This window comes from Mixophyes fleayi, chromosome 4 (assembly GCF_038048845.1).
Source record: "Mixophyes fleayi isolate aMixFle1 chromosome 4, aMixFle1.hap1, whole genome shotgun sequence".
Lineage (NCBI taxonomy): Eukaryota > Metazoa > Chordata > Amphibia > Anura > Limnodynastidae > Mixophyes > Mixophyes fleayi.
In genome coordinates, this window is record NC_134405.1 from 65,034,345 (window position 1) to 65,056,690 (window position 22,346).

Genomic DNA, 22,346 nt, shown 5'->3' on the forward strand with positions numbered 1-22,346 from the left:
TGGCCAAACTGTGTTACCAAAAGGCTTCATCCACCACGACATTCCTGTGGGTGCAGTAGCTAAAACATGCCATTTACCATGGTAACATTGGGTCCTCCAAAACCTTTCCATCGAGTTAGAAAAGGGTTGCATTTTTGTTTTTACTATTTCTTTGGACACGCACCGTACTGACATTTTAGATGCTAGAGACCCAATAAACAATGTTTTACTTCACGCGCAGATCACATGTGAGATCATATTGCCTTACATTTAAATATACAGTATTACACAGTACATAAGTGTCTGTATTACCTGTATTGTTGGGTGCAATATATTTGTGAAAATAAAAGGTAACTAAATTTTGATGAACAAGCCTTGCTTAGATAATTTATTAACAGTTAAACTGGTCACCAAACATAGAAACGTAGGGAAAAGATGTGTGTTTAAAGTGCTCCAGTGGTGCAATCGGTCAGCGCGCGGTACTTATAAGACAGTATCTGTTAAGCTATGCCAAGGTTGTGAGTTCAAGCCTCACCTGGAGCATGTTTGCTTGCTTATTTCTTCTTTTCTGAGGTCATTACTCATTGGTTATCGTTTGCAACCTGAATATTTAATATCATATTACCAAGAAAGCAACAACAACATAGAAATGACTGTGTTTATCACACATCAGCATTGGTTGACAAATCAGGATTGGTTCAACTGCATTGTAAACGCTCCATGAGTCGGTCAACAAAGTGCCAATGCAAAAGACTTTTTACCGTTGGTAAAAGAGTTGCAGCAATCCGTTTTACTGCAATACAGCATGAGGGCCCATATTTTTTGCTCTCATTAGTACCAGCACATTTCCTGCAGGAATTTGGAAAGCAAAAAACACAAAACAACTTCCCTTTTTCCAAGCAGTTAAATGACTGATTACTGCGGAAAAAATCAGGCACACACGCAAGTCTCACTGAGCCCCAGTGGCCTAATGGATAAGGCACTAGCCTCCTAAGCCAGGGATTGTGGGTTCAAGTCCCATCTGGGGTGCAAGTTGGTTTGTTGCTTATTCTTCACCACTTGAGATTGTGTTTTGAAGCTTGTTGCAACTGGCCAAACTTTGTTACCAAAAGGCTTCATCCACCACGACATTCCTGTAGGTGCAGTAGCTAAAACATGCCATTTACCATGGTAACATTGGGTCCTCCAAAACCTTTCCATCGAGTTAAAAAAGGGTTGCATTTTTGTTTTTACTATTTCTGGGGTGCAAGTTGGTTTGTTGCTTATTCTTCACCACTTGAGATTGTGTTTTTAAGCTTGTTGTGACTGGCCAAACTGTGTTACCAAAAGGCTTCATCCACCACGACATTCCTGTGGGTGCAGTAGCTAAAACATGCCATTTACCATGGTAACATTGGGTCCTCCAAAACCTTTCCATCGAGTTAGAAAAGGGTTGCATTTTTGTTTTTACTATTTCTTTGGACACGCACCGTACTGACATTTTAGATGCTAGAGACCCAATAAACAATGTTTTACTTCACGCGCAGATCACATGTGAGATCATATTGCCTTACATTTAAATATACAGTATTACACAGTACATAAGTGTCTGTATTGTTGGGTGCAATATATTTGTGAAAATAAAAGGTAACTAAATTTTGATGAACAAGCCTTGCTTAGATAATTTATTAACAGTTAAACTGGTCACCAAACATAGAAACGTAGGGAAAAGATGTGTCTTTAAAGTGCTCCAGTGGCGCAATCAGTCAGCGCGCGGTACTTATAAGACAGTATCTGTTAAGCTATGCCGAGGTTGTGAGTTCAAGCCTCACCTGGAGCATGTTTGCTTGCTTATTTCTTCTTTTCTGAGGTCATTACTCATTGGTTATCGTTTGCAACCTGAATATTTAATATCATATTACCAAGAAAGCAACAACAACATAGAAATGACTGTGTTTATCACACATCAGCATTGGTTGACAAATCAGGATTGGTTCAACTGCATTGTAAACGCTCCATGAGTCGGTCAACAAAGTGCTAATGCAAAAGACTTTTTACCGTTGGTAAAAGAGTTGCAGCAATCCGTTTTACTGCAATACAGCATGAGGGCCCATATTTTTTGCTCTCATTAGTACCAGCACATTTCCTGCAGGAATTTGGAAAGCAAAAAACACAAAACAACTTCCCTTTTTCCAAGCATTTAAATGACTGATTACTGCGGAAAAAATCAGGCACACACGCAAGTCTCACTGAGCCCCAGTGGCCTAATGGATAAGGCACTGGCCTCCTAAGCCAGGGATTGTGGGTTCAAGTCCCATCTGGGGTGCAAGTTGGTTTGTTGCTTATTCTTCACCACTTGAGATTGTGTTTTGAAGCTTGTTGCGACTGGCCAAACTTTGTTACCAAAAGGCTTCATCCACCACGACATTCCTGTAGGTGCAGTAGCTAAAACATGCCATTTACCATGGTAACATTGGGTCCTCCAAAACCTTTCCATCGAGTTAAAAAAGGGTTGCATTTTTGTTTTTACTATTTCTGGGATGCAAGTTGGTTTGTTGCTTATTCTTCACCACTTGAGATTGTGTTTTTAAGCTTGTTGTGACTGGCCAAACTGTGTTACCAAAAGGCTTCATCCACCACGACATTCCTGTGGGTGCAGTAGCTAAAACATGCCATTTACCATGGTAACATTGGGTCCTCCAAAACCTTTCCATCGAGTTAGAAAAGGGTTGCATTTTTGTTTTTACTATTTCTTTGGACACGCACCGTACTGACATTTTAGATGCTAGAGACCCAATAAACAATGTTTTACTTCACGCGCAGATCACATGTGAGATCATATTGCCTTACATTTAAATATACAGTATTACACAGTACATAAGTGTCTGTATTCCCTGTATTGTTGGGTGCAATATATTTGTGAAAATAAAAGGTAACTAAATTTTGATGAACAAGCCTTGCTTAGATAATTTATTAACAGTTAAACTGGTCACCAAACATAGAAACGTAGGGAAAAGATGTGTCTTTAAAGTGCTCCAGTGGCGCAATCGGTCAGCGCGCGGTACTTATAAGACAGTATCTGTTAAGCTATGCCGAGGTTGTGAGTTCAAGCCTCACCTGGAGCATGTTTGCTTGCTTATTTCTTCTTTTCTGAGGTCATTACTCATTGGTTATCGTTTGCAACCTGAATATTTAATATCATATTACCAAGAAAGCAACAACAACATAGAAATGACTGTGTTTATCACACATCAGCATTGGTTGACAAATCAGGATTGGTTCAACTGCATTGTAAACGCTCCATGAGTCGGTCAACAAAGTGCTAATGCAAAAGACTTTTTACCGTTGGTAAAAGAGTTGCAGCAATCCGTTTTACTGCAATACAGCATGAGGGCCCATATTTTTTGCTCTCATTAGTACCAGCACATTTCCTGCAGGAATTTGGAAAGCAAAAAACACAAAACAACTTCCCTTTTTCCAAGCATTTAAATGACTGATTACTGCGGAAAAAATCAGGCACACACGCAAGTCTCACTGAGCCCCAGTGGCCTAATGGATAAGGCACTGGCCTCCTAAGCCAGGGATTGTGGGTTCAAGTCCCATCTGGGGTGCAAGTTGGTTTGTTGCTTATTCTTCACCACTTGAGATTGTGTTTTGAAGCTTGTTGCGACTGGCCAAACTTTGTTACCAAAAGGCTTCATCCACCACGACATTCCTGTAGGTGCAGTAGCTAAAACATGCCATTTACCATGGTAACATTGGGTCCTCCAAAACCTTTCCATCGAGTTAAAAAAGGGTTGCATTTTTGTTTTTACTATTTCTGGGATGCAAGTTGGTTTGTTGCTTATTCTTCACCACTTGAGATTGTGTTTTGAAGCTTGTTGCGACTGGCCAAACTTTGTTACCAAAAGGCTTCATCCACCACGACATTCCTGTAGGTGCAGTAGCTAAAACATGCCATTTACCATGGTAACATTGGGTCCTCCAAAACCTTTCCATCGAGTTAAAAAAGGGTTGCATTTTTGTTTTTACTATTTCTGGGATGCAAGTTGGTTTGTTGCTTATTCTTCACCACTTGAGATTGTGTTTTTAAGCTTGTTGTGACTGGCCAAACTGTGTTACCAAAAGGCTTCATCCACCACGACATTCCTGTGGGTGCAGTAGCTAAAACATGCCATTTACCATGGTAACATTGGGTCCTCCAAAACCTTTCCATCGAGTTAGAAAAGGGTTGCATTTTTGTTTTTACTATTTCTTTGGACACGCACCGTACTGACATTTTAGATGCTAGAGACCCAATAAACAATGTTTTACTTCACGCGCAGATCACATGTGAGATCATATTGCCTTACATTTAAATATACAGTATTACACAGTACATAAGTGTCTGTATTCCCTGTATTGTTGGGTGCAATATATTTGTGAAAATAAAAGGTAACTAAATTTTGATGAACAAGCCTTGCTTAGATAATTTATTAACACTTAAACTGGTCACCAAACATAGAAACGTAGGGAAAAGATGTGTCTTTAAAGTGCTCCAGTGGCGCAATCGGTCAGCGCACGGTACTTATAAGACAGTATCTGTTAAGCTATGCCGAGGTTGTGAGTTCAAGCCTCACCTGGAGCATGTTTGCTTGCTTATTTCTTCTTTTCTGAGGTCATTACTCATTGGTTATCGTTTGCAACCTGAATATTTAATATCATATTACCAAGAAAGCAACAACAACATAGAAATGACTGTGTTTATCACACATCAGCATTGGTTGACAAATCAGGATTGGTTCAACTGCATTGTAAACGCTCCATGAGTCGGTCAACAAAGTGCCAATGCAAAAGACTTTTTACCGTTGGTAAAAAAGTTGCAGCAATCCGTTTTACTGCAATACAGCATGAGGGCCCATATTTTTTGCTCTCATTAGTACCAGCACATTTCCTGCAGCAATTTGGAAAGCAAAAAACACAAAACAACTTCCCTTTTTCCAAGCATTTAAATGACTGATTACTGCAGAAAAAATCAGGCACACACGCAAGTCTCACTGAGCCCCAGTGGCCTAATGGATAAGGCACTGGCCTCCTAAGCCAGGGATTGTGGGTTCAAGTCCCATCTGGGGTGCAAGTTGGTTTGTTGCTTATTCTTCACCACTTGAGATTGTGTTTTGAAGCTTGTTGCGACTGGCCAAACTTTGTTACCAAAAGGCTTCATCCACCACGACATTCCTGTAGGTGCAGTAGCTAAACCATGCCATTTACCATGGTAACATTGGGTCCTCCAAAACCTTTCCATCGAGTTAAAAAAGGGTTGCATTTTTGTTTTTACTATTTCTGGGGTGCAAGTTGGTTTGTTGCTTATTCTTCACAACTTGAGATTTCGTTTTGAAGCTTGTTGTGACTGGCCAAACTGTGTTACCAAAAGGCTTCATCCACCACGACATTCCTGTGGGTGCAGTAGCTAAAACATGCCATTTACCATGGTAACATTGGGTCCTCCAAAACCTTTCCATCGAGTTAGAAAAGGGTTGCATTTTTGTTTTTACTATTTCTTTGGATACGCACCGTACTGACATTTTAGATGCTAGAGACCCAATAAACAATGTTTTACTTCACGCGCAGATCACATGTGAGATCATATTGCCTTACATTTAAATATACAGTATTACACAGTACATAAGTGTCTGTATTCCCTGTATTGTTGGGTGCAATATATTTGTGAAAATAAAAGGTAACTAAATTTTGATGAACAAGCCTTGCTTAGATAATTTATTAACAGTTAAACTGGTCACCAAACATAGAAACGTAGGGAAAAGATGTGTCTTTAAAGTGCTCCAGTGGCGCAATCGGTCAGCGCGCGGTACTTATAAGACAGTATCTGTTAAGCTATGCCGAGGTTGTGAGTTCAAGCCTCACCTGGAGCATGTTTGCTTGCTTATTTCTTCTTTTCTGAGGTCATTACTCATTGGTTATCGTTTGCAACCTGAATATTTAATATCATATTACCAAGAAAGCAACAACAACATAGAAATGACTGTGTTTATCACACATCAGCATTGGTTGACAAATCAGGATTGGTTCAACTGCATTGTAAACGCTCCATGAGTCGGTCAACAAAGTGCCAATGCAAAAGACTTTTTACCGTTGGTAAAAGAGTTGCAGCAATCCGTTTTACTGCAATACAGCATGAGGGCCCATATTTTTTGCTCTCATTAGTACCAGCACATTTCCTGCAGGAATTTGGAAAGCAAAAAACACAAAACAACTTCCCTTTTTCCAAGCATTTAAATGACTGATTACTGCGGAAAAAATCAGGCACACACGCAAGTCTCACTGAGCCCCAGTGGCCTAATGGATAAGGCACTGGCCTCCTAAGCCAGGGATTGTGGGTTCAAGTCCCATCTGGGGTGCAAGTTGGTTTGTTGCTTATTCTTCACCACTTGAGATTGTGTTTTGAAGCTTGTTGCGACTGGCCAAACTTTGTTACCAAAAGGCTTCATCCACCACGACATTCCTGTAGGTGCAGTAGCTAAAACATGCCATTTACCATGGTAACATTGGGTCCTCCAAAACCTTTCCATCGAGTTAAAAAAGGGTTGCATTTTTGTTTTTACTATTTCTGGGATGCAAGTTGGTTTGTTGCTTATTCTTCACCACTTGAGATTGTGTTTTTAAGCTTGTTGTGACTGGCCAAACTGTGTTACCAAAAGGCTTCATCCACCACGACATTCCTGTGGGTGCAGTAGCTAAAACATGCCATTTACCATGGTAACATTGGGTCCTCCAAAACCTTTCCATCGAGTTAGAAAAGGGTTGCATTTTTGTTTTTACTATTTCTTTGGACACGCACCGTACTGACATTTTAGATGCTAGAGACCCAATAAACAATGTTTTACTTCACGCGCAGATCACATGTGAGATCATATTGCCTTACATTTAAATATACAGTATTACACAGTACATAAGTGTCTGTATTCCCTGTATTGTTGGGTGCAATATATTTGTGAAAATAAAAGGTAACTAAATTTTGATGAACAAGCCTTGCTTAGATAATTTATTAACAGTTAAACTGGTCACCAAACATAGAAACGTAGGGAAAAGATGTGTCTTCAAAGTGCTCCAGTGGTGCAATCGGTCAGCGCGCGGTACTTATAAGACAGTATCTGTTAAGCTATGCCGAGGTTGTGAGTTCAAGCCTCACCTGGAGCATGTTTGCTTGCTTATTTCTTCTTTTCTGAGGTCATTACTCATTGGTTATCGTTTGCAACCTGAATATTTAATATCATATTACCAAGAAAGCAACAACAACATAGAAATGACTGTGTTTATCACACATCAGCATTGGTTGACAAATCAGGATTGGTTCAACTGCATTGTAAACGCTCCATGAGTCGGTCAACAAAGTGCCAATGCAAAAGACTTTTTACCGTTGGTAAAAGAGTTGCAGCAATCCGTTTTACTGCAATACAGCATGAGGGCCCATATTTTTTGCTCTCATTAGTACCAGCACATTTCCTGCAGGAATTTGGAAAGCAAAAAACACAAAACAACTTCCCTTTTTCCAAGCATTTAAATGACTGATTACTGCAGAAAAAATCAGGCACACACGCAAGTCTCACTGAGCCCCAGTGGCCTAATGGATAAGGCACTGGCCTCCTAAGCCAGTGATTGTGGGTTCAAGTCCCATCTGGGGTGCAAGTTGGTTTGTTGCTTATTCTTCACCACTTGAGATTGTGTTTTGAAGCTTGTTGCGACTGGCCAAACTTTGTTACCAAAAGGCTTCATCCACCACGACATTCCTGTAGGTGCAGTAGCTAAAACATGCCATTTACCATGGTAACATTGGGTCCTCCAAAACCTTTCCATCGAGTTAAAAAAGGGTTGCATTTTTGTTTTTACTATTTCTGGGATGCAAGTTGGTTTGTTGCTTATTCTTCACCACTTGAGATTGTGTTTTTAAGCTTGTTGTGACTGGCCAAACTGTGTTACCAAAAGGCTTCATCCACCACGACATTCCTGTGGGTGCAGTAGCTAAAACATGCCATTTACCATGGTAACATTGGGTCCTCCAAAACCTTTCCATCGAGTTAGAAAAGGGTTGCATTTTTGTTTTTACTATTTCTTTGGACACGCACCGTACTGACATTTTAGATGCTAGAGACCCAATAAACAATGTTTTACTTCACGCGCAGATCACATGTGAGATCATATTGCCTTACATTTAAATATACAGTATTACACAGTACATAAGTGTCTGTATTCCCTGTATTGTTGGGTGCAATATATTTGTGAAAATAAAAGGTAACTAAATTTTGATGAACAAGCCTTGCTTAGATAATTTATTAACAGTTAAACTGGTCACCAAACATAGAAACGTAGGGAAAAGATGTGTCTTCAAAGTGCTCCAGTGGTGCAATCGGTCAGCGCGCGGTACTTATAAGACAGTATCTGTTAAGCTATGCCGAGGTTGTGAGTTCAAGCCTCACCTGGAGCATGTTTGCTTGCTTATTTCTTCTTTTCTGAGGTCATTACTCATTGGTTATCGTTTGCAACCTGAATATTTAATATCATATTACCAAGAAAGCAACAACAACATAGAAATGACTGTGTTTATCACACATCAGCATTGGTTGACAAATCAGGATTGGTTCAACTGCATTGTAAACGCTCCATGAGTCGGTCAACAAAGTGCCAATGCAAAAGACTTTTTACCGTTGGTAAAAGAGTTGCAGCAATCCGTTTTACTGCAATACAGCATGAGGGCCCATATTTTTTGCTCTCATTAGTACCAGCACATTTCCTGCAGGAATTTGGAAAGCAAAAAACACAAAACAACTTCCCTTTTTCCAAGCATTTAAATGACTGATTACTGCGGAAAAAATCAGGCACACACGCAAGTCTCACTGAGCCCCAGTGGCCTAATGGATAAGGCACTGGCCTCCTAAGCCAGGGATTGTGGGTTCAAGTCCCATCTGGGGTGCAAGTTGGTTTGTTGCTTATTCTTCACCACTTGAGATTGTGTTTTGAAGCTTGTTGCGACTGGCCAAACTTTGTTACCAAAAGGCTTCATCCACCACGACATTCCTGTAGGTGCAGTAGCTAAAACATGCCATTTACCATGGTAACATTGGGTCCTCCAAAACCTTTCCATCGAGTTAAAAAAGGGTTGCATTTTTGTTTTTACTATTTTTGGGATGCAAGTTGGTTTGTTGCTTATTCTTCACCACTTGAGATTGTGTTTTTAAGCTTGTTGTGACTGGCCAAACTATGTTACCAAAAGGCTTCATCCACCACGACATTCCTGTGGGTGCAGTAGCTAAAACATGCCATTTACCATGGTAACATTGGGTCCTCCAAAACCTTTCCATCGAGTTAGAAAAGGGTTGCATTTTTGTTTTTACTATTTCTTTGGACACGCACCGTACTGACATTTTAGATGCTAGAGACCCAATAAACAATGTTTTACTTCACGCGCAGATCACATGTGAGATCATATTGCCTTACATTTAAATATACAGTATTACACAGTACATAAGTGTCTGTATTCCCTGTATTGTTGGGTGCAATATATTTGTGAAAATAAAAGGTAACTAAATTTTGATGAACAAGCCTTGCTTAGATAATTTATTAACAGTTAAACTGGTCACCAAACATAGAAACGTAGGGAAAAGATGTGTCTTTAAAGTGCTCCAGTGGCGCAATCGGTCAGCGCGCGGTACTTATAAGACAGTATCTGTTAAGCTATGCCGAGGTTGTGAGTTCAAGCCTCACCTGGAGCATGTTTGCTTGCTTATTTCTTCTTTTCTGAGGTCATTACTCATTGGTTATCGTTTGCAACCTGAATATTTAATATCATATTACCAAGAAAGCAACAACAACATAGAAATGACTGTGTTTATCACACATCAGCATTGGTTGACAAATCAGGATTGGTTCAACTGCATTGTAAACGCTCCATGAGTCGGTCAACAAAGTGCCAATGCAAAAGACTTTTTACCGTTGGTAAAAGAGTTGCAGCAATCCGTTTTACTGCAATACAGCATGAGGGCCCATATTTTTTGCTCTCATTAGTACCAGCACATTTCCTGCAGGAATTTGGAAAGCAAAAAACACAAAACAACTTCCCTTTTTCCAAGCATTTAAATGACTGATTACTGCGGAAAAAATCAGGCACACACGCAAGTCTCACTGAGCCCCAGTGGCCTAATGGATAAGGCACTGGCCTCCTAAGCCAGGGATGGTGGGTTCAAGTCCCATCTGGGGTGCAAGTTGGTTTGTTGCTTATTCTTCACCACTTGAGATTGTGTTTTGAAGCTTGTTGCGACTGGCCAAACTTTGTTACCAAAAGGCTTCATCCACCACGACATTCCTGTAGGTGCAGTAGCTAAAACATGCCATTTACCATGGTAACATTGGGTCCTCCAAAACCTTTCCATCGAGTTAAAAAAGGGTTGCATTTTTGTTTTTACTATTTCTGGGATGCAAGTTGGTTTGTTGCTTATTCTTCACCACTTGAGATTGTGTTTTTAAGCTTGTTGTGACTGGCCAAACTGTGTTACCAAAAGGCTTCATCCACCACGACATTCCTGTGGGTGCAGTAGCTAAAACATGCCATTTACCATGGTAACATTGGGTCCTCCAAAACCTTTCCATCGAGTTAGAAAAGGGTTGCATTTTTGTTTTTACTATTTCTTTGGACACGCACCGTACTGACATTTTAGATGCTAGAGACCCAATAAACAATGTTTTACTTCACGCGCAGATCACATGTGAGATCATATTGCCTTACATTTAAATATACAGTATTACACAGTACATAAGTGTCTGTATTCCCTGTATTGTTGGGTGCAATATATTTGTGAAAATAAAAGGTAACTAAATTTTGATGAACAAGCCTTGCTTAGATAATTTATCAACAGTTAAACTGGTCACCAAACATAGAAACGTAGGGAAAAGATGTGTCTTTAAAGTGCTCCAGTGGCGCAATCAGTCAGCGCGCGGTACTTATAAGACAGTATCTGTTAAGCTATGCCGAGGTTGTGAGTTCAAGCCTCACCTGGAGCATGTTTGCTTGCTTATTTCTTCTTTTCTGAGGTCATTACTCATTGGTTATCGTTTGCAACCTGAATATTTAATATCATATTACCAAGAAAGCAACAACAACATAGAAATGACTGTGTTTATCACACATCAGCATTGGTTGACAAATCGGGATTGGTTCAACTGCATTGTAAACGCTCCATGAGTCGGTCAACAAAGTGCCAATGCAAAAGACTTTTTACCGTTGGTAAAAGAGTTGCAGCAATCCGTTTTACTGCAATACAGCATGAGGGCCCATATTTTTTGCTCTCATTAGTACCAGCACATTTCCTGCAGGAATTTGGAAAGCAAAAAACACAAAACAACTTCCCTTTTTCCAAGCATTTAAATGACTGATTACTGCGGAAAAAATCAGGCACACACGCAAGTCTCACTGAGCCCCAGTGGCCTAATGGATAAGGCACTGGCCTCCTAAGCCAGTGATTGTGGGTTCAAGTCCCATCTGGGGTGCAAGTTGGTTTGTTGCTTATTCTTCACCACTTGAGATTGTGTTTTGAAGCTTGTTGCGACTGGCCAAACTTTGTTACCAAAAGGCTTCATCCACCACGACATTCCTGTAGGTGCAGTAGCTAAAACATGCCATTTACCATGGTAACATTGGGTCCTCCAAAACCTTTCCATCGAGTTAAAAAAGGGTTGCATTTTTGTTTTAACTATTTCTGGGATGCAAGTTGGTTTGTTGCTTATTCTTCACCACTTGAGATTGTGTTTTTAAGCTTGTTGTGACTGGCCAAACTGTGTTACCAAAAGGCTTCATCCACCACGACATTCCTGTGGGTGCAGTAGCTAAAACATGCCATTTACCATGGTAACATTGGGTCCTCCAAAACCTTTCCATCGAGTTAGAAAAGGGTTGCATTTTTGTTTTTACTATTTCTTTGGACACGCACCGTACTGACATTTTAGATGCTAGAGACCCAATAAACAATGTTTTACTTCACGCGCAGATCACATGTGAGATCATATTGCCTTACATTTAAATATACAGTATTACACAGTACATAAGTGTCTGTATTCCCTGTATTGTTGGGTGCAATATATTTGTGAAAATAAAAGGTAACTAAATTTTGATGAACAAGCCTTGCTTAGATAATTTATTAACAGTTAAACTGGTCACCAAACATAGAAACGTAGGGAAAAGATGTGTCTTTAAAGTGCTCCAGTGGCGCAATCGGTCAGCGCGCGGTACTTATAAGACAGTATCTGTTAAGCTATGCCGAGGTTGTGAGTTCAAGCCTCACCTGGAGCATGTTTGCTTGCTTATTTCTTCTTTTCTGAGGTCATTACTCATTGGTTATCGTTTGCAACCTGAATATTTAATATCATATTACCAAGAAAGCAACAACAACATAGAAATGACTGTGTTTATCACACATCAGCATTGGTTGACAAATCAGGATTGGTTCAACTGCATTGTAAACGCTCCATGAGTCGGTCAACAAAGTGCTAATGCAAAAGACTTTTTACCGTTGGTAAAAGAGTTGCAGCAATCCGTTTTACTGCAATACAGCATGAGGGCCCATATTTTTTGCTCTCATTAGTACCAGCACATTTCCTGCAGGAATTTGGAAAGCAAAAAACACAAAACAACTTCCCTTTTTCCAAGCATTTAAATGACTGATTACTGCGGAAAAAATCAGGCACACACGCAAGTCTCACTGAGCCCCAGTGGCCTAATGGATAAGGCACTGGCCTCCTAAGCCAGGGATTGTGGGTTCAAGTCCCATCTGGGGTGCAAGTTGGTTTGTTGCTTATTCTTCACCACTTGAGATTGTGTTTTGAAGCTTGTTGCGACTGGCCAAACTTTGTTACCAAAAGGCTTCATCCACCACGACATTCCTGTAGGTGCAGTAGCTAAAACATGCCATTTACCATGGTAACATTGGGTCCTCCAAAACCTTTCCATCGAGTTAAAAAAGGGTTGCATTTTTGTTTTTACTATTTCTGGGATGCAAGTTGGTTTGTTGCTTATTCTTCACCACTTGAGATTGTGTTTTGAAGCTTGTTGCGACTGGCCAAACTTTGTTACCAAAAGGCTTCATCCACCACGACATTCCTGTAGGTGCAGTAGCTAAAACATGCCATTTACCATGGTAACATTGGGTCCTCCAAAACCTTTCCATCGAGTTAAAAAAGGGTTGCATTTTTGTTTTTACTATTTCTGGGATGCAAGTTGGTTTGTTGCTTATTCTTCACCACTTGAGATTGTGTTTTGAAGCTTGTTGCGACTGGCCAAACTTTGTTACCAAAAGGCTTCATCCACCACGACATTCCTGTGGGTGCAGTAGCTAAAACATGCCATTTACCATGGTAACATTGGGTCCTCCAAAACCTTTCCATCGAGTTAGAAAAGGGTTGCATTTTTGTTTTTACTATTTCTTTGGACACGCACCGTACTGACATTTTAGATGCTAGAGACCCAATAAACAATGTTTTACTTCACGCGCAGATCACATGTGAGATCATATTGCCTTACATTTAAATATACAGTATTACACAGTACATAAGTGTCTGTATTCCCTGTATTGTTGGGTGCAATATATTTGTGAAAATAAAAGGTAACTAAATTTTGATGAACAAGCCTTGCTTAGATAATTTATTAACACTTAAACTGGTCACCAAACATAGAAACGTAGGGAAAAGATGTGTCTTTAAAGTGCTCCAGTGGCGCAATCGGTCAGCGCACGGTACTTATAAGACAGTATCTGTTAAGCTATGCCGAGGTTGTGAGTTCAAGCCTCACCTGGAGCATGTTTGCTTGCTTATTTCTTCTTTTCTGAGGTCATTACTCATTGGTTATCGTTTGCAACCTGAATATTTAATATCATATTACCAAGAAAGCAACAACAACATAGAAATGACTGTGTTTATCACACATCAGCATTGGTTGACAAATCAGGATTGGTTCAACTGCATTGTAAACGCTCCATGAGTCGGTCAACAAAGTGCCAATGCAAAAGACTTTTTACCGTTGGTAAAAAAGTTGCAGCAATCCGTTTTACTGCAATACAGCATGAGGGCCCATATTTTTTGCTCTCATTAGTACCAGCACATTTCCTGCAGCAATTTGGAAAGCAAAAAACACAAAACAACTTCCCTTTTTCCAAGCATTTAAATGACTGATTACTGCAGAAAAAATCAGGCACACACGCAAGTCTCACTGAGCCCCAGTGGCCTAATGGATAAGGCACTGGCCTCCTAAGCCAGGGATTGTGGGTTCAAGTCCCATCTGGGGTGCAAGTTGGTTTGTTGCTTATTCTTCACCACTTGAGATTGTGTTTTGAAGCTTGTTGCGACTGGCCAAACTTTGTTACCAAAAGGCTTCATCCACCACGACATTCCTGTAGGTGCAGTAGCTAAACCATGCCATTTACCATGGTAACATTGGGTCCTCCAAAACCTTTCCATCGAGTTAAAAAAGGGTTGCATTTTTGTTTTTACTATTTCTGGGGTGCAAGTTGGTTTGTTGCTTATTCTTCACAACTTGAGATTTCGTTTTGAAGCTTGTTGTGACTGGCCAAACTGTGTTACCAAAAGGCTTCATCCACCACGACATTCCTGTGGGTGCAGTAGCTAAAACATGCCATTTACCATGGTAACATTGGGTCCTCCAAAACCTTTCCATCGAGTTAGAAAAGGGTTGCATTTTTGTTTTTACTATTTCTTTGGACACGCACCGTACTGACATTTTAGATGCTAGAGACCCAATAAACAATGTTTTACTTCACGCGCAGATCACATGTGAGATCATATTGCCTTACATTTAAATATACAGTATTACACAGTACATAAGTGTCTGTATTCCCTGTATTGTTGGGTGCAATATATTTGTGAAAATAAAAGGTAACTAAATTTTGATGAACAAGCCTTGCTTAGATAATTTATTAACAGTTAAACTGGTCACCAAACATAGAAACGTAGGGAAAAGATGTGTCTTCAAAGTGCTCCAGTGGTGCAATCGGTCAGCGCGCGGTACTTATAAGACAGTATCTGTTAAGCTATGCCGAGGTTGTGAGTTCAAGCCTCACCTGGAGCATGTTTGCTTGCTTATTTCTTCTTTTCTGAGGTCATTACTCATTGGTTATCGTTTGCAACCTGAATATTTAATATCATATTACCAAGAAAGCAACAACAACATAGAAATGACTGTGTTTATCACACATCAGCATTGGTTGACAAATCAGGATTGGTTCAACTGCATTGTAAACGCTCCATGAGTCGGTCAACAAAGTGCCAATGCAAAAGACTTTTTACCGTTGGTAAAAGAGTTGCAGCAATCCGTTTTACTGCAATACAGCATGAGGGCCCATATTTTTTGCTCTCATTAGTACCAGCACATTTCCTGCAGGAATTTGGAAAGCAAAAAACACAAAACAACTTCCCTTTTTCCAAGCATTTAAATGACTGATTACTGCAGAAAAAATCAGGCACACACGCAAGTCTCACTGAGCCCCAGTGGCCTAATGGATAAGGCACTGGCCTCCTAAGCCAGTGATTGTGGGTTCAAGTCCCATCTGGGGTGCAAGTTGGTTTGTTGCTTATTCTTCACCACTTGAGATTGTGTTTTGAAGCTTGTTGCGACTGGCCAAACTTTGTTACCAAAAGGCTTCATCCACCACGACATTCCTGTAGGTGCAGTAGCTAAAACATGCCATTTACCATGGTAACATTGGGTCCTCCAAAACCTTTCCATCGAGTTAAAAAAGGGTTGCATTTTTGTTTTTACTATTTCTGGGATGCAAGTTGGTTTGTTGCTTATTCTTCACCACTTGAGATTGTGTTTTTAAGCTTGTTGTGACTGGCCAAACTGTGTTACCAAAAGGCTTCATCCACCACGACATTCCTGTGGGTGCAGTAGCTAAAACATGCCATTTACCATGGTAACATTGGGTCCTCCAAAACCTTTCCATCGAGTTAGAAAAGGGTTGCATTTTTGTTTTTACTATTTCTTTGGACACGCACCGTACTGACATTTTAGATGCTAGAGACCCAATAAACAATGTTTTACTTCACGCGCAGATCACATGTGAGATCATATTGCCTTACATTTAAATATACAGTATTACACAGTACATAAGTGTCTGTATTCCCTGTATTGTTGGGTGCAATATATTTGTGAAAATAAAAGGTAACTAAATTTTGATGAACAAGCCTTGCTTAGATAATTTATTAACAGTTAAACTGGTCACCAAACATAGAAACGTAGGGAAAAGATGTGTCTTCAAAGTGCTCCAGTGGTGCAATCGGTCAGCGCGCGGTACTTATAAGACAGTATCTGTTAAGCTATGCCGAGGTTGTGAGTTCAAGCCTCACCTGGAGCATGTTTGCTTGCTTATTTCTTCTTTTCTGAGGTCATTACTCATTGGTTATCGTTTGCAACCTGAATATTTAATATCATATTACCAAGAAAGCAACAACAACATAGAAATGACTGTGTTTATCACACATCAGCATTGGTTGACAAATCAGGATTGGTTCAACTGCATTGTAAACGCTCCATGAGTCGGTCAACAAAGTGCCAATGCAAAAGACTTTTTACCGTTGGTAAAAGAGTTGCAGCAATCCGTTTTACTGCAATACAGCATGAGGGCCCATATTTTTTGCTCTCATTAGTACCAGCACATTTCCTGCAGGAATTTGGAAAGCAAAAAACACAAAACAACTTCCCTTTTTCCAAGCATTTAAATGACTGATTACTGCAGAAAAAATCAGGCACACACGCAAGTCTCACTGAGCCCCAGTGGCCTAATGGATAAGGCACTGGCCTCCTAAGCCAGTGATTGTGGGTTCAAGTCCCATCTGGGGTGCAAGTTGGTTTGTTGCTTATTCTTCACCACTTGAGATTGTGTTTTGAAGCTTGTTGCGACTGGCCAAACTTTGTTACCAAAAGGCTTCATCCACCACGACATTCCTGTAGGTGCAGTAGCTAAAACATGCCATTTACCATGGTAACATTGGGTCCTCCAAAACCTTTCCATCGAGTTAAAAAAGGGTTGCATTTTTGTTTTAACTATTTCTGGGATGCAAGTTGGTTTGTTGCTTATTCTTCACCACTTGAGATTGTGTTTTTAAGCTTGTTGTGACTGGCCAAACTGTGTTACCAAAAGGCTTCATCCACCACGACATTCCTGTGGGTGCAGTAGCTAAAACATGCCATTTACCATGGTAACATTGGGTCCTCCAAAACCTTTCCATCGAGTTAGAAAAGGGTTGCATTTTTGTTTTTACTATTTCTTTGGACACGCACCGTACTGACATTTTAGATGCTAGAGACCCAATAAACAATGTTTTACTTCACGCGCAGATCACATGTGAGATCATATTGCCTTACATTTAAATATACAGTATTACACAGTACATAAGTGTCTGTATTCCCTGTATTGTTGGGTGCAATATATTTGTGAAAATAAAAGGTAACTAAATTTTGATGAACAAGCCTTGCTTAGATAATTTATTAACACTTAAACTGGTCACCAAACATAGAAACGTAGGGAAAAGATGTGTCTTTAAAGTGCTCCAGTGGTGCAATCGGTCAGCGCGCGGTACTTATAAGACAGTATCTGTTAAGCTATGCCGAGGTTGTGAGTTCAAGCCTCACCTGGAGCATGTTTGCTTGCTTATTTCTTCTTTTCTGAGGTCATTACTCATTGGTTATCGTTTGCAACCTGAATATTTAATATCATATTACCAAGAAAGCAACAACAACATAGAAATGACTGTGTTTATCACACATCAGCATTGGTTGACAAATCAGGATTGGTTCAACTGCATTGTAAACGCTCCATGAGTCGGTCAACAAAGTGCCAATGCAAAAGACTTTTTACCGTTGGTAAAAGAGTTGCAGCAATCCGTTTTACTGCAATACAGCATGAGGGCCCATATTTTTTGCTCTCATTAGTACCAGCACATTTCCTGCAGGAATTTGGAAAGCAAAAAACACAAAACAACTTCCCTTTTTCCAAGCATTTAAATGACTGATTACTGCGGAAAAAATCAGGCACACACGCAAGTCTCACTGAGCCCCAGTGGCCTAATGGATAAGGCACTGGCCTCCTAAGCCAGTGATTGTGGGTTCAAGTCCCATCTGGGGTGCAAGTTGGTTTGTTGCTTATTCTTCACCACTTGAGATTGTGTTTTGAAGCTTGTTGCGACTGGCCAAACTTTGTTACCAAAAGGCTTCATCCACCACGACATTCCTGTAGGTGCAGTAGCTAAAACATGCCATTTACCATGGTAACATTGGGTCCTCCAAAACCTTTCCATCGAGTTAAAAAAGGGTTGCATTTTTGTTTTTACTATTTCTGGGATGCAAGTTGGTTTGTTGCTTATTCTTCACCACTTGAGATTGTGTTTTGAAGCTTGTTGCGACTGGCCAAACTGTGTTACCAAAAGGCTTCATCCACCACGACATTCCTGTGGGTGCAGTAGCTAAAACATGCCATTTACCATGGTAACATTGGGTCCTCCAAAACCTTTCCATCGAGTTAGAAAAGGGTTGCATTTTTGTTTTTACTATTTCTTTGGACACGCACCGTACTGACATTTTAGATGCTAGAGACCCAATAAACAATGTTTTACTTCACGCGCAGATCACATGTGAGATCATATTGCCTTACATTTAAATATACAGTATTACACAGTACATAAGTGTCTGTATTCCCTGTATTGTTGGGTGCAATATATTTGTGAAAATAGAAGGTAACTAAATTTTGATGAACAAGCCTTGCTTAGATAATTTATTAACAGTTAAACTGGTCACCAAACATAGAAACGTAGGGAAAAGATGTGTCTTCAAAGTGCTCCAGTGGCGCAATCGGTCAGCGCGCGGTACTTATAAGACAGTATCTGTTAAGCTATGCCGAGGTTGTGAGTTCAAGCCTCACCTGGAGCATGTTTGCTTGCTTATTTCTTCTTTTCTGAGGTCATTACTCATTGGTTATCGTTTGCAACCTGAATATTTAATATCATATTACCAAGAAAGCAACAACAACATAGAAATGACTGTGTTTATCACACATCAGCATTGGTTGACAAATCAGGATTGGTTCAACTGCATTGTAAACGCTCCATGAGTCGGTCAACAAAGTGCCAATGCAAAAGACTTTTTACCGTTGGTAAAAGAGTTGCAGCAATCCGTTTTACTGCAATACAGCATGAGGGCCCATATTTTTTGCTCTCATTAGTACCAGCACATTTCCTGCAGGAATTTGGAAAGCAAAAAACACAAAACAACTTCCCTTTTTCCAAGCATTTAAATGACTGATTACTGCGGAAAAAATCAGGCACACACGCAAGTCTCACTGAGCCCCAGTGGCCTAATGGATAAGGCACTGGCCTCCTAAGCCAGGGATTGTGGGTTCAAGTCCCATCTGGGGTGCAAGTTGGTTTGTTGCTTATTCTTCACCACTTGAGATTGTGTTTTGAAGCTTGTTGCGACTGGCCAAACTTTGTTACCAAAAGGCTTCATCCACCACGACATTCCTGTAGGTGCAGTAGCTAAAACATGCCATTTACCATGGTAACATTGGGTCCTCCAAAACCTTTCCATCGAGTTAAAAAAGGGTTGCATTTTTGTTTTTACTATTTCTGGGATGCAAGTTGGTTTGTTGCTTATTCTTCACCACTTGAGATTGTGTTTTGAAGCTTGTTGCGACTGGCCAAACTTTGTTACCAAAAGGCTTCATCCACCACGACATTCCTGTAGGTGCAGTAGCTAAAACATGCCATTTACCATGGTAACATTGGGTCCTCCAAAACCTTTCCATCGAGTTAAAAAAGGGTTGCATTTTTGTTTTTACTATTTCTGGGATGCAAGTTGGTTTGTTGCTTATTCTTCACCACTTGAGATTGTGTTTTTAAGCTTGTTGTGACTGGCCAAACTGTGTTACCAAAAGGCTTCATCCACCACGACATTCCTGTGGGTGCAGTAGCTAAAACATGCCATTTACCATGGTAACATTGGGTCCTCCAAAACCTTTCCATCGAGTTAGAAAAGGGTTGCATTTTTGTTTTTACTATTTCTTTGGACACGCACCATACTGACATTTTAGATGCTAGAGACCCAATAAACAATGTTTTACTTCACGCGCAGATCACATGTGAGATCATATTGCCTTACATTTAAATATACAGTATTACACAGTACATAAGTGTCTGTATTCCCTGTATTGTTGGGTGCAATATATTTGTGAAAATAAAAGGTAACTAAATTTTGATGAACAAGCCTTGCTTAGATAATTTATTAACAGTTAAACTGGTCACCAAACATAGAAACGTAGGGAAAAGATGTGTCTTTAAAGTGCTCCAGTGGCGCAATCGGTCAGCGCGCGGTACTTATAAGACAGTATCTGTTAAGCTATGCCGAGGTTGTGAGTTCAAGCCTCACCTGGAGCATGTTTGCTTGCTTATTTCTTCTTTTCTGAGGTCATTACTCATTGGTTATCGTTTGCAACCTGAATATTTAATATCATATTACCAAGAAAGCAACAACAACATAGAAATGACTGTGTTTATCACACATCAGCATTGGTTGACAAATCAGGATTGGTTCAACTGCATTGTAAACGCTCCATGAGTCGGTCAACAAAGTGCCAATGCAAAAGACTTTTTACCGTTGGTAAAAGAGTTGCAGCAATCCGTTTTACTGCAATACAGCATGAGGGCCCATATTTTTTGCTCTCATTAGTACCAGCACATTTCCTGCAGGAATTTGGAAAGCAAAAAACACAAAACAACTTTCCTTTTTCCAAGCATTTAAATGACTGATTACTGCGGAAAAAATCAGGCACACACGCAAGTCTCACTGAGCCCCAGTGGCCTAATGGATAAGGCACTGGCCTCCTAAGCCAGGGATTGTGGGTTCAAGTCCCATCTGGGGTGCAAGTTGGTTTGTAGCTTATTCTTCACCACTTGAGATTGTGTTTTTAAGCTTGTTGCGACTGGCCAAACTTTGTTACCAAAAGGCTTCATCCACCACGACATTCCTGTAGGTGCAGTAGCTAAAACATGCCATTTACCATGGTAACATTGGGTCCTCCAAAACCTTTCCATCGAGTTAGAAAAGGGTTGCATTTTTGTTTTTACTATTTCTTTGGACACGCACCGTACTGACATTTTAGATGCTAGAGACCCAATAAACAATGTTTTACTTCACGCGCAGATCACATGTGAGATCATATTGCCTTACATTTAAATATACAGTATTACACAGTACATAAGTGTCTGTATTCCCTGTATTGTTGGGTGCAATATATTTGTGAAAATAAAAGGTAACTAAATTTTGATGAACAAGCCTTGCTTAGATAATTTATTAACAGTTAAACTGGTCACCAAACATAGAAACTTAGGGAAAAGATGTGTCTTTAAAGTGCTCCAGTGGCGCAATCGGTCAGCGCGCGGTACTTATAAGACAGTATCTGTTAAGCTATGCCGAGGTTGTGAGTTCAAGCCTCACCTGGAGCATGTTTGCTTGCTTATTTCTTCTTTTCTGAGGTCATTACTCATTGGTTATCGTTTGCAACCTGAATATTTTATATCATATTACCAAGAAAGCAACAACAACATAGAAATGACTGTGTTTATCACACATCAGCATTGGTTGACAAATCAGGATTGGTTCAACTGCATTGTAAACGCTCCATGAGTCGGTCAACAAAGTGCCAATGCAAAAGACTTTTTACCGTTGGTAAAAGAGTTGCAGCAATCCGTTTTACTGCAATACAGCATGAGGGCCCATATTTTTTGCTCTCATTAGTACCAGCACATTTCCTGCAGGAATTTGGAAAGCAAAAAACACAAAACAACTTCCCTTTTTCCAAGCATTTAAATGACTGATTACTGCGGAAAAAATCAGGCACACACGCAAGTCTCACTGAGCCCCAGTGGCCTAATGGATAAGGCACTGGCCTCCTAAGCCAGGGATTGTGGGTTCAAGTCCCATCTGGGGTGCAAGTTGGTTTGTTGCTTATTCTTCACCACTTGAGATTGTGTTTTGAAGCTTGTTGCGACTGGCCAAACTTTGTTACCAAAAGGCTTCATCCACCACGACATTCCTGTAGGTGCAGTAGCTAAAACATGCCATTTACCATGGTAACATTGGGTCCTCCAAAACCTTTCCATCGAGTTAAAAAAGGGTTGCATTTTTGTTTTTAATATTTCTGGGATGCAAGTTGGTTTGTTGCTTATTCTTCACCACTTGAGATTGTGTTTTTAAGCTTGTTGTGACTGGCCAAACTGTGTTACCAAAAGGCTTCATCCACCACGACATTCCTGTGGGTGCAGTAGCTAAAACATGCCATTTA

The 22,346-nt window shown here is 40.2% G+C and overlaps 1 protein-coding gene and 34 non-coding genes across 39 annotated transcripts in view; 34 read left to right on the forward strand and 1 right to left on the reverse strand.

Moving 5' to 3' along the window:
- The window catches only part of FER1L5 (fer-1 like family member 5), a 676,118-nt gene that overhangs the window by 108,512 nt on the left and 545,260 nt on the right, over positions 1–22,346 (reverse strand). The window lies entirely within an intron of this gene.
- On the forward strand, positions 430–522 carry TRNAI-UAU (transfer RNA isoleucine (anticodon UAU)). The gene is given in 2 exon segments: positions 430–467; positions 487–522. It is a non-coding gene; the product is annotated as a tRNA-Ile (tRNA).
- On the forward strand, positions 936–1,008 carry TRNAR-CCU (transfer RNA arginine (anticodon CCU)). Its single transcript has one exon. It is a non-coding gene; the product is annotated as a tRNA-Arg (tRNA).
- Positions 1,706–1,798, forward strand: TRNAI-UAU (transfer RNA isoleucine (anticodon UAU)). The gene is given in 2 exon segments: positions 1,706–1,743; positions 1,763–1,798. It is a non-coding gene; the product is annotated as a tRNA-Ile (tRNA).
- TRNAR-CCU (transfer RNA arginine (anticodon CCU)) lies at positions 2,212–2,284 on the forward strand. Its single transcript has one exon. It is a non-coding gene; the product is annotated as a tRNA-Arg (tRNA).
- On the forward strand, positions 2,991–3,083 carry TRNAI-UAU (transfer RNA isoleucine (anticodon UAU)). The gene is given in 2 exon segments: positions 2,991–3,028; positions 3,048–3,083. It is a non-coding gene; the product is annotated as a tRNA-Ile (tRNA).
- Positions 3,497–3,569, forward strand: TRNAR-CCU (transfer RNA arginine (anticodon CCU)). Its single transcript has one exon. It is a non-coding gene; the product is annotated as a tRNA-Arg (tRNA).
- Positions 4,493–4,585, forward strand: TRNAI-UAU (transfer RNA isoleucine (anticodon UAU)). The gene is given in 2 exon segments: positions 4,493–4,530; positions 4,550–4,585. It is a non-coding gene; the product is annotated as a tRNA-Ile (tRNA).
- On the forward strand, positions 4,999–5,071 carry TRNAR-CCU (transfer RNA arginine (anticodon CCU)). The gene has a single exon. It is a non-coding gene; the product is annotated as a tRNA-Arg (tRNA).
- TRNAI-UAU (transfer RNA isoleucine (anticodon UAU)) lies at positions 5,778–5,870 on the forward strand. Its single transcript is given in 2 exon segments — positions 5,778–5,815; positions 5,835–5,870. It is a non-coding gene; the product is annotated as a tRNA-Ile (tRNA).
- TRNAR-CCU (transfer RNA arginine (anticodon CCU)) lies at positions 6,284–6,356 on the forward strand. Its single transcript has one exon. It is a non-coding gene; the product is annotated as a tRNA-Arg (tRNA).
- Positions 7,063–7,155, forward strand: TRNAI-UAU (transfer RNA isoleucine (anticodon UAU)). Its single transcript is given in 2 exon segments — positions 7,063–7,100; positions 7,120–7,155. It is a non-coding gene; the product is annotated as a tRNA-Ile (tRNA).
- On the forward strand, positions 7,569–7,641 carry TRNAR-CCU (transfer RNA arginine (anticodon CCU)). The gene has a single exon. It is a non-coding gene; the product is annotated as a tRNA-Arg (tRNA).
- On the forward strand, positions 8,348–8,440 carry TRNAI-UAU (transfer RNA isoleucine (anticodon UAU)). Its single transcript is given in 2 exon segments — positions 8,348–8,385; positions 8,405–8,440. It is a non-coding gene; the product is annotated as a tRNA-Ile (tRNA).
- On the forward strand, positions 8,854–8,926 carry TRNAR-CCU (transfer RNA arginine (anticodon CCU)). Its single transcript has one exon. It is a non-coding gene; the product is annotated as a tRNA-Arg (tRNA).
- TRNAI-UAU (transfer RNA isoleucine (anticodon UAU)) lies at positions 9,633–9,725 on the forward strand. Its single transcript is given in 2 exon segments — positions 9,633–9,670; positions 9,690–9,725. It is a non-coding gene; the product is annotated as a tRNA-Ile (tRNA).
- TRNAR-CCU (transfer RNA arginine (anticodon CCU)) lies at positions 10,139–10,211 on the forward strand. Its single transcript has one exon. It is a non-coding gene; the product is annotated as a tRNA-Arg (tRNA).
- TRNAI-UAU (transfer RNA isoleucine (anticodon UAU)) lies at positions 10,918–11,010 on the forward strand. Its single transcript is given in 2 exon segments — positions 10,918–10,955; positions 10,975–11,010. It is a non-coding gene; the product is annotated as a tRNA-Ile (tRNA).
- On the forward strand, positions 11,424–11,496 carry TRNAR-CCU (transfer RNA arginine (anticodon CCU)). The gene has a single exon. It is a non-coding gene; the product is annotated as a tRNA-Arg (tRNA).
- On the forward strand, positions 12,203–12,295 carry TRNAI-UAU (transfer RNA isoleucine (anticodon UAU)). Its single transcript is given in 2 exon segments — positions 12,203–12,240; positions 12,260–12,295. It is a non-coding gene; the product is annotated as a tRNA-Ile (tRNA).
- Positions 12,709–12,781, forward strand: TRNAR-CCU (transfer RNA arginine (anticodon CCU)). The gene has a single exon. It is a non-coding gene; the product is annotated as a tRNA-Arg (tRNA).
- Positions 13,705–13,797, forward strand: TRNAI-UAU (transfer RNA isoleucine (anticodon UAU)). Its single transcript is given in 2 exon segments — positions 13,705–13,742; positions 13,762–13,797. It is a non-coding gene; the product is annotated as a tRNA-Ile (tRNA).
- Positions 14,211–14,283, forward strand: TRNAR-CCU (transfer RNA arginine (anticodon CCU)). Its single transcript has one exon. It is a non-coding gene; the product is annotated as a tRNA-Arg (tRNA).
- On the forward strand, positions 14,990–15,082 carry TRNAI-UAU (transfer RNA isoleucine (anticodon UAU)). The gene is given in 2 exon segments: positions 14,990–15,027; positions 15,047–15,082. It is a non-coding gene; the product is annotated as a tRNA-Ile (tRNA).
- On the forward strand, positions 15,496–15,568 carry TRNAR-CCU (transfer RNA arginine (anticodon CCU)). Its single transcript has one exon. It is a non-coding gene; the product is annotated as a tRNA-Arg (tRNA).
- Positions 16,275–16,367, forward strand: TRNAI-UAU (transfer RNA isoleucine (anticodon UAU)). Its single transcript is given in 2 exon segments — positions 16,275–16,312; positions 16,332–16,367. It is a non-coding gene; the product is annotated as a tRNA-Ile (tRNA).
- TRNAR-CCU (transfer RNA arginine (anticodon CCU)) lies at positions 16,781–16,853 on the forward strand. Its single transcript has one exon. It is a non-coding gene; the product is annotated as a tRNA-Arg (tRNA).
- TRNAI-UAU (transfer RNA isoleucine (anticodon UAU)) lies at positions 17,560–17,652 on the forward strand. Its single transcript is given in 2 exon segments — positions 17,560–17,597; positions 17,617–17,652. It is a non-coding gene; the product is annotated as a tRNA-Ile (tRNA).
- On the forward strand, positions 18,066–18,138 carry TRNAR-CCU (transfer RNA arginine (anticodon CCU)). The gene has a single exon. It is a non-coding gene; the product is annotated as a tRNA-Arg (tRNA).
- On the forward strand, positions 18,845–18,937 carry TRNAI-UAU (transfer RNA isoleucine (anticodon UAU)). The gene is given in 2 exon segments: positions 18,845–18,882; positions 18,902–18,937. It is a non-coding gene; the product is annotated as a tRNA-Ile (tRNA).
- On the forward strand, positions 19,351–19,423 carry TRNAR-CCU (transfer RNA arginine (anticodon CCU)). Its single transcript has one exon. It is a non-coding gene; the product is annotated as a tRNA-Arg (tRNA).
- On the forward strand, positions 20,347–20,439 carry TRNAI-UAU (transfer RNA isoleucine (anticodon UAU)). Its single transcript is given in 2 exon segments — positions 20,347–20,384; positions 20,404–20,439. It is a non-coding gene; the product is annotated as a tRNA-Ile (tRNA).
- Positions 20,853–20,925, forward strand: TRNAR-CCU (transfer RNA arginine (anticodon CCU)). The gene has a single exon. It is a non-coding gene; the product is annotated as a tRNA-Arg (tRNA).
- Positions 21,415–21,507, forward strand: TRNAI-UAU (transfer RNA isoleucine (anticodon UAU)). Its single transcript is given in 2 exon segments — positions 21,415–21,452; positions 21,472–21,507. It is a non-coding gene; the product is annotated as a tRNA-Ile (tRNA).
- TRNAR-CCU (transfer RNA arginine (anticodon CCU)) lies at positions 21,921–21,993 on the forward strand. The gene has a single exon. It is a non-coding gene; the product is annotated as a tRNA-Arg (tRNA).